This window comes from Triticum aestivum, chromosome 5D, assembly GCF_018294505.1.
Source record: "Triticum aestivum cultivar Chinese Spring chromosome 5D, IWGSC CS RefSeq v2.1, whole genome shotgun sequence".
NCBI classification, from domain to species: Eukaryota; Viridiplantae; Streptophyta; class Magnoliopsida; order Poales; family Poaceae; genus Triticum; species Triticum aestivum.
The window spans coordinates 434,079,186-434,087,672 of record NC_057808.1 but is presented as its reverse complement, the minus strand read 5'-3'; positions in this window follow the sequence as shown (position 1 = coordinate 434,087,672).

Genomic DNA, 8,487 nt, shown 5'->3' with positions numbered 1-8,487 from the left:
TCCGAGTATGGAAGAGTCTAGAATATAGTACAAGTGTGCCTTGAGTTTTGTGCAAAATGTCCACATGGCTTAAGCTCAACCATAGAATTTTCTAGATAGTACACATGGCAGAATCTGGTGAAATGATGAGAAGATCCAACAGTCGGCAACAATTGGATTTGCCACGTCACTACTGTGGGATCAGCTTAATCCAACGGTGTTATTCAAAGTTATTCATGCACTATATGATGGTATAGATATAAGATATAGATAGACATTAATTGTTTAAATGTTATAGTAAAAGTTGATCTGTTCTATGCCCAAAAACTTCATCTATAAAACGTACTCAAGTTTTAAATCCCCAAAAATCCCCAATATTGGGAGGGTGGCTCCTAATCGATGCACAAAGGGCGCGTTTGGTTGCCGTCGGCTACAGTACCTGCGTTGCATACCCTTCTCCACTCAGCCTGGCTCTAGAAAAACAGCCTCATATGCGACATCTGCAAGTTGTTTGGTTGCCTGCATATGAACTTTCTGCATTACGGGATCAACTTTGGTACATTGTTTGGTTGCCTGCATTGTCTCGGCGCATACAACTACACATTGTTTGGTTGCCCGCATGGGGTATGACTAAGAGCTAGCACTTGCACTTAGCACACAGGGTTAAGAGCTAGCAAAGGAAGGGGGAGAAGAAATGCAGTGTGCGCCGGACCATGGCGACTGCGGTGGATAGTGGTCGTGGCGTCGTGGCCGGCATGACGAGCATGGAGTCGTGGGCGAGCGACACCGTCGCGAACTAGTTGCGGTGCTCGCGCAAAGACAGTGGACAGAGGAGGAGAATGCAGTGCTCGCGCCATGGTATCGTCCGTGCAGTAGGACGAGAGAGGAGGCCGAGATGATCGACGCCGGAAAGGACTCCAGTGCAGTGGGACAAGAGAGAGGAGGCCGAGATGATCGACCCTGTCGGCGGCGCGGCGAACTGCAGTGTGCACGGAGGCAGAGGACACAAGAAAGCAGTGTGGGCGCCATTGCAGCGTTAGTGCAGTAGGAGGACACAAGAGAGTAGGCCGAGATGAGCGATGCCGGAAACGACTCTAGTGTAGTAGGACGCGGGCAAGGAGATTAAGGAGAAGGGAGTCGGTGTCGAGAGGGACGAATAGGAGGGCTCTGAGTGGAGGACAGAGGAGCTCGATATGGCGGCATGAGTGCACTAGACTTCTGTTCAAGGAAAGATGAAGCTATGATCGTCGAAACCGAAAACTTACAGCACGAATGTTGTGCGGAACTACGAGATTAAGCTGCTGGTCAAAGGAAATTTCAAATGATCGATCATGCGCGACGAATCTGACAAAATTCATCCAAAATAGCTCTAAACGGGAACACGAAATAAAGAACTTCCGGCCGACGAAACTACGAAACGATCCCCTGAATGGAACCGTCGCATCGAGGTGCATCTTTTTCATATAGAGCTTACCTCGAATCGAAGCACCGTTGTGTAGATCAGAGGAACAAGGAAGAGAGGAGATTAGAGAGAAGCTTACTGGAGGTTGAAGAAGACCACACGTAATCACCTCGCATCCCTCCCGTCTCCACTCGTGCAAGGGCTCGCTCGCTTGCGCTCGCCTCGGCCTAGCTCGCAAGAAACTACCGATCTGAGTGTTTCCAGCGAGCCAGGCCTAGAGGTGCTTTAAGTTCTGTGCTATGCAGGCCCAACAGTGTATGCAGCCAACCAAGCAGCCCATTTCCTTCCCGCGCGTGTCTTGTTGGGCCTCATGCAGGCAACCAAACACGCCCAAAATTTCATCCTCCAAATATTTTGTGACGCCCGGATAATTAAGTTACAGTGAACCTCTGCTAATGATGCCATGTCACTTCGATTACTGTTGCTAATCTCACGTTAGTTCGAAACCGATTTAAATTCAAAGTCAAAATCAAGCAAACAATAAAAGTTTTTAAATATTAAAACTAAAATGTTCGGAGTGAACCAAAAGTTGCATAGGTAATTATGATGGAGAAATCACATCTTTATAAAATATTTAAATACTATAAGATGAATAAAACAATAGCGAAAACTATTATTTAATTACTTTTAAATAATAATTCATTGTAAAACTATTTTACTTTGAGTAGCAAAATTAATGTGGCAGTGGCATAATTGGTGACATCAATTTAGGTGCCACGTTGGTATATGGTTAGCACTAGAATAAGCAGCAACTAAAAGAAACATGAAAGAAATAAATAAAAAGAAAGACTAAACAGAATAAAAAAACAAAGTAAAAGGGCCCCCTCCTCCTGGGCCGTTTGGCCCACCTGGCCGCTAACAGGCCGGCCCACCCACTCCCTTGGCCTACTTAGGTTGCCCCCCTCACCACCGAACCCTAACCCCCGCACCCACGACCCCACTTCCCCCCATCCCTCGTCTCCTCTCCCCCCTCTCGTGGATCTAGATCAGGGCCGCGCTCCCCGCCCCCGATCCCGCCGGCGTCGCCTCGCCACCCTGCCGTTCGTCGGACCTCCCCGCCGGACTGCCCATCCCCGTCTCTCCCTCGCCGGCTCCACCAGGCCTCGCTGCCCCCCTGGTCTCTACTCGAACCTGAGCATCGCCGCCCGCACTCCCTCTTTGTTCCTGCCCCGCTTGCGCTCGTCCTGCGTCGCTGCCCCGCAACCCCGACGCGCCCCACGCTGGCCTCCGCCCAGCCGTACCCACGTCGTCCGCTTGCCGTTCGCCCGCTCACTACCGTGCCCCCCACTGCGCGCACGCCTCCTGCAACTTCGCCTTCGCCCGTGGCCGTGCGCGTGTCTGCACGCCCGCCTCGCTCCCGTGTCCCCCCTGCTCCGCGCTCGCCTGCGGCTCGCCCCTCCCCTTGCGCACCTCACGCCCGCACCACCGTCGCCGCAGCCATCAGTCGCCCTGCGCGCGGCCCCACCTCGCCGGCGCCGCAGCTACCTTGTTCGCCCCGGCCTTCCTCACACGTGCGCGCCCGCAGTTGCGCCGCTTTGCCGCAGCCACCGCCCGCGCCCGCCGCTGCCCTCCCGCCGGCGACCGCCCGGCCTCGACGGCCTCGTCCGCCACGCCCCCCCCCCCCTAGGTGTGCGCCCGATCGGGCCGCACCCGAAAACGTCGCCCGCGCCCGCTATGGGCCCAGGGCCCTATGACAAAGGGCCCCACCCCCAGAGAACGTTTTAATAAAAAATGATTTAAAAAATTAATTAATAAAAATAAATAAATAAATAAATAAATAATAAAGATAATTAATTAACTTAATTAATCCTATTAATATTAACTAATTCAGATTAATTAACCTAATAACTAATTAACCTAATTAACTACTGTTAATTAGCTAACAGGCCCTGACAGGTGGGACCCACCTGTCAGGTTGACCAGGTCAACGGTCAACGTTGACTGCTGACGTCATGCTGATGCATTAATTAAATTTCGAATTAAATTAATTTATTAAATTCTAAAAAAGATTTAAATCTTTAAAATTTAATATAAAATAAACCGTAGCTCGGATGGAAAGTCTTTGTACATGAAAGTTGCTCAGAACGACGAGACGAATCCGAATACGTAGCCCGTTCGTTCACCACACGTCCCTAGCATAGTGAACCTGCAACATTTCACCTCCGGTCCATCTGTCCGAAAACGCGAAACATCGGGAATACTTTCCCGGATGTTCCCCCCCTTCGCCGGTACCACCTACTGCCGCGTTAGGGCACACCTAGCACCGCTCATTGTCATGTCACGCATCGTCATGCTTATGTTTGCATTATATTTATTGTTTCTTCCCCCTCTTCTCCGGTAGACTACGAGACCGACGCCGCTGCTGGTGCCCGACCGACTACGCTGTTGACGACCCCTCCTACTTGCCAGAGCAACCAGGCAAGCCCCCCCTTGATCACCAGATATTGCCTATTCTTCTCTATACAGCTTGCATTAGAGTAGTGTAGCATGTTACTGCTTTCGGTTAATCCTATTCTGCTGCATAGCCTGTCATTGTTGCTACAGTTGTTACCCTTACCTGCTATCCTACTGCTTAGTATAGGATGCTAGTGTTCCAACAGTGGCCCTACACTCTTGTCCGTCTGCCATGCTATACTACTGGGCCGTGATCACTTCGGGAGGTGATCACGGGTATATACTATATACTTTATATACATGACACATGTGGTGACTAAAGTCGGGTCGGCTCATTGAGTACCCGCAAGTGATTCTGATGAGGGGGCTGAAAGGACAGGTGGCTCCATCCCGGTAGAGGTGGGCCTGGGTTCCTGACGGCCCCCGACTGTTACTTTATGGCGGAGCGACAGGGCAGGTTGAGACCACCTAGGAGAGAGGTGGGCCTGGCCCTGGTCGGCGTTCGCGGAAACTTAACACGCTTAATGAGATCTTGGTATTTGATCTGAGTCTGGCCATTTGGTCTGTACGCACTAACCAACTACGCAGGAGCAGTTATGGGCACTCGACGTCGTGGTACCAGGCGAAGCTCTTTTTGACGTCAGCGACTGAGTGGCGCGCGCCGCATTGGACCGTAAGCTCACGCTTGTATTAAGGGGGCTAGGTCTGCTTCCGGCCGCGTACGCAACGTGCAGGTGTGCAATGGGCGACGGGCCCAGACCCCTGCGCGCATAGGGTTTAGACCGGCGTGCTGACCGCTCTGTTGAGCCTAGGTGGGGCTGCGACGTGTTGATCTTCCGAGGCCGGGCATGACCCAGAAAAGTGTGTCCGGCCAAATGGGATCGAGCGTGTTGGGTTATGTGGTGCACCCCTGCAGGGAAGTTTATCTATTCGAATAGCCGTGTCCCTCGGTAAAAGGACGACCCGGAGTTGTACCTTGACCTTATGACAACTAGAACCGGATACTTAATAAAACACACCCTTCCAAGTGCCAGATACAACCCGGTGATCGCTCTCTAACAGGGCGACGAGGAGGGGATCGCCGGGTAGGTTTATGATATGCGATGCTACTTGGAGGACTTCAATCTACTCTCTTCTACATGCTGCAAGATGGAGATGGCCAGAAGCGTAGTCTTCGACAGGATTAGCTATCCCCCTCTTATTCTGGCATTCTGCAGTTCAGTCCACTGATATGGCCCTTTACACATATACCCATGCATATGTAGTGTAGCTCCTTGCTTGCGAGTACTTTGGATGAGTACTCACGGTTGCTTTCCTTTCTCTTTTCCCCCTTTCCTTTCTACCTGATTGTCGCCACCGGAGGTTGGAGTCCAGGAACCAGACGCCACCGTCGATGACGACTCCTACGATACTGGAGGTGCCTACTACTACGTGCAGGCCGCTGACGACGACCAGGAGTAGTTAGGAGGATCCCAGGCAGGAGGCATGTGCCTCTTTCGATCTGTATCCCCAGTTTGTGCTAGCCTTCTTAAGGCAAACTTGTTTAACTTATGTCTGTACTCAGATATTGTTGCTTTCGCTGACTCGTCTATGATCGAGCACTTGTACTTCGAGCCCTCGAGGCCCCTGGCTTGTATTATGATGCTTGTATGACTTATTTATGTTTTAGAGTTGTGTTGTGATATCTTCCCGTGAGTCCCTGATCTTGATCGTACACATTTGCGTGCATGATTAGTGTACGGTCAAATCGGGGGCGTCACAAGTTGGTATCAGAGCCGACTGTCTGTAGGAATCCCCCTTCCACACTCCTTGGCCGAAGTCGAGTCTAGTCATTACAAAACTTTTACTAACTTGGCTATGTGCCTTACGGGCCCACGTCGCCATTGGGTGGTATTAGGATCTTTTACTCCTCGTCTGTGCTCTGGGACTTTGGTATCTCTTCTATTCGGGTTAAATGATTTTGCTAGCTCTAACACTAGGTTCTCGTAACTACTTCCTCCCGGAGAGCCCTCACTCCAGATGATTGCTTGATGCACCGAAGGATCCCGAAGATACTCTGCGATGTTCTCTCGAGACTTTGTGCCATCGCTTTTGCAATTCCCTTTCATCGATAAACCCCTATGGATAACCACGTACACTTGTCCTTCATACAATCATTTCCCGTTGATCTTGTTATTACAAGATACCCCGAAATTCTCTCTATTGTTCTGAAAACCCTTTGAGATACTGCCTTGCAGTTCCTTACCACATGATTACCCCTACGGGTGATTCCTCGCTATTACCGAGTATCCGCTCATCCCCAGTTGTTCATGTGTTTCACAAAATTCTTTGAAATACTATCCGATCTTTTGTAGAACCCTCTGTAGCCCATGGCTCTTGAAATGCTTGTCTGCCTGCATTATGGTTAATTCCAAATGACTAGCAATATTCATGGATGTCCTTTGCCTTTATCATCCTGGATCCCTTGACTCAATATGTTGTGAATGCTCGCAATCCTCAATCGGATCCTAGATTTCATCCTTCTGGCTCAGATGCCGTTTTGAACATGAGTTGGTTCTCGGCAATTCAAACTTTGTCGATTGCCCAACTAAGTGTTTTCAACTTATCCATCCTTGATCAGAGCGTCTGCTTCTCATCCTTCGTTTTGGAAACCATAATTTCTTTCTAATTAAGCATCAGACTAATCAGGTGATTCTTGAATCTGATGCCTCTGCATTCTTTCTTCCTCTGAGTGAGTACCGATACTCACATCAGCTCCGTTGTGGATCGCCCGATCCATTGTTGGATTGTTATCCGACAGTGTCCTTCATATTCAATCACCTTGTGAGTTCTTCCCCTGATACATAATGCCTCTGGTAAATTGTATCCTCTGCTTGGCCAACCATGCTCTGCTTTCGAGCTTGTGTATTTACTTTTGAAACTTGTGGTATATGTTACTAAGATGCCCGATGGGTTGAACCTATGCCTTCCCCTAATCCGTGAGAACCCGAAAGTTTTCACAAGTCTTACTCTTCCGGTGTTCTACCAGATAAAATTCCAACACTACAGTTATATCAAAGCGAGAGGTGGATGAAATGATATGCATTAAAGAAGTGGGAGTCGACCTTGAACTTTGTGTTCATGCCCATGAAAATGATGTAGACCGTCTCGGAAGCTTCTTGCAAAATGATTATCCAGCTGTATGATTCTTTCGGAATTCTTGAAATTGATTCCTTACAGTTATGGTTCCGACCATGCTGTCCTGATCTAATATATCTGATGGGAATTCATTCCGGTGCCTCGTCTATTTTTGGCAAGGTTGAAGTATCTACTGCCACAGGTGAATGATCCGGTTCTACTTCTATCATGTTCTACCTTCGAGTATTATCCCCTGGTATCTCGAAGATGTCTTGCCATTACACCACATCTTACTAACTTTGTTGAAGTAATGTCTTTCCTTGTCGTAATCACTCTACGGGTTCTGGGTTGTTGTCAACCGAGGACACCGACTAGTGAAATTATTCTGCACTACAAATCAAATACCCCTAGTATTTTACTTGGAAATTCTGAACCCAATCTGGTCATTCCTAGACTATCGGCTGCATCCTGGTCTAGCTATCTTTAACTGTGCTACCTCGTCCTTCTCTGCTGCACGAATTCTTCAGTGTGTGAGCACGACTTACGTCGACCTTTCAACATCATGTTGCTTGTCTTGAAAGACAACCTTGGTTCCGAGCTTGCATCTTATATATTGATCCTATAACTTGCCACTTCGTCCTTCCCTTACTTGTTGCCGTTGATGTTTGATTGCATCCTCTCGAAACCTCCCGGCAAATGTGTCGGATCACCTTCAACACTTTGACTTCTTCCGAGATGTTAACCGTGTTCATGATGAGAAATACCCTCCTTGCCCTCGATGATTTTTATTATCATCGACAACACCCTTGACTTCCTTTCATCGCGAACTTGTCCACATTATGAATACAACTTGCTCTCCAGCTAGTGTTGTGTTCTGTCTCGAAGTATTATTGTCTTTTCTGTCGAGAATGTTGTGGGGATTGCTTCACCTCTTAGAAATTCTCGATATGATGATACTTCTCACCATCACAATTCTTTCTTGGTCCTCGTATTGATTCCAACCGGGGTACCAATAAATGAACGGTGCTGTTTGGATTTTGCCCTTCTAGCAACCCTATTGCTTTGAAGCTAATGGTCGGCCATTCATTCTTAGACTATTGATTATTGAATCGCCATTCTGACATTGTTCGTGCAACCCAACCCATATTTCGGGCGCACCTTTCAACCAATGTTTAATTGTGTATGTTTTCCTCGAGCATACTTCATTATATCATTTGATCTAACAAATGATATCTCCTTGTTCACATAATTGTGGAAATCCATCTTGTGGAAATCTCGGTGAGTTGTCGCTGAGTTCATCAGCTACCTCCTCATCCTCTCCTTGGTTTAATGATGAACTCTTGCTTCGGAACTCGCTTCCATAGTTAATTTCCCGAGAATCTTACAATGTCGTCTCGTCAATTTGTTTTGCACCTTTTCTTCTCAGGCATCCTGAGTCTGAGGTATCCTAACACCGATCAGATCTGAATCTCGGTCAGATATGATGGTCGGAACTTTTTCCAAGAGTTATAACACTGGTCTTTTATGACCCGGTA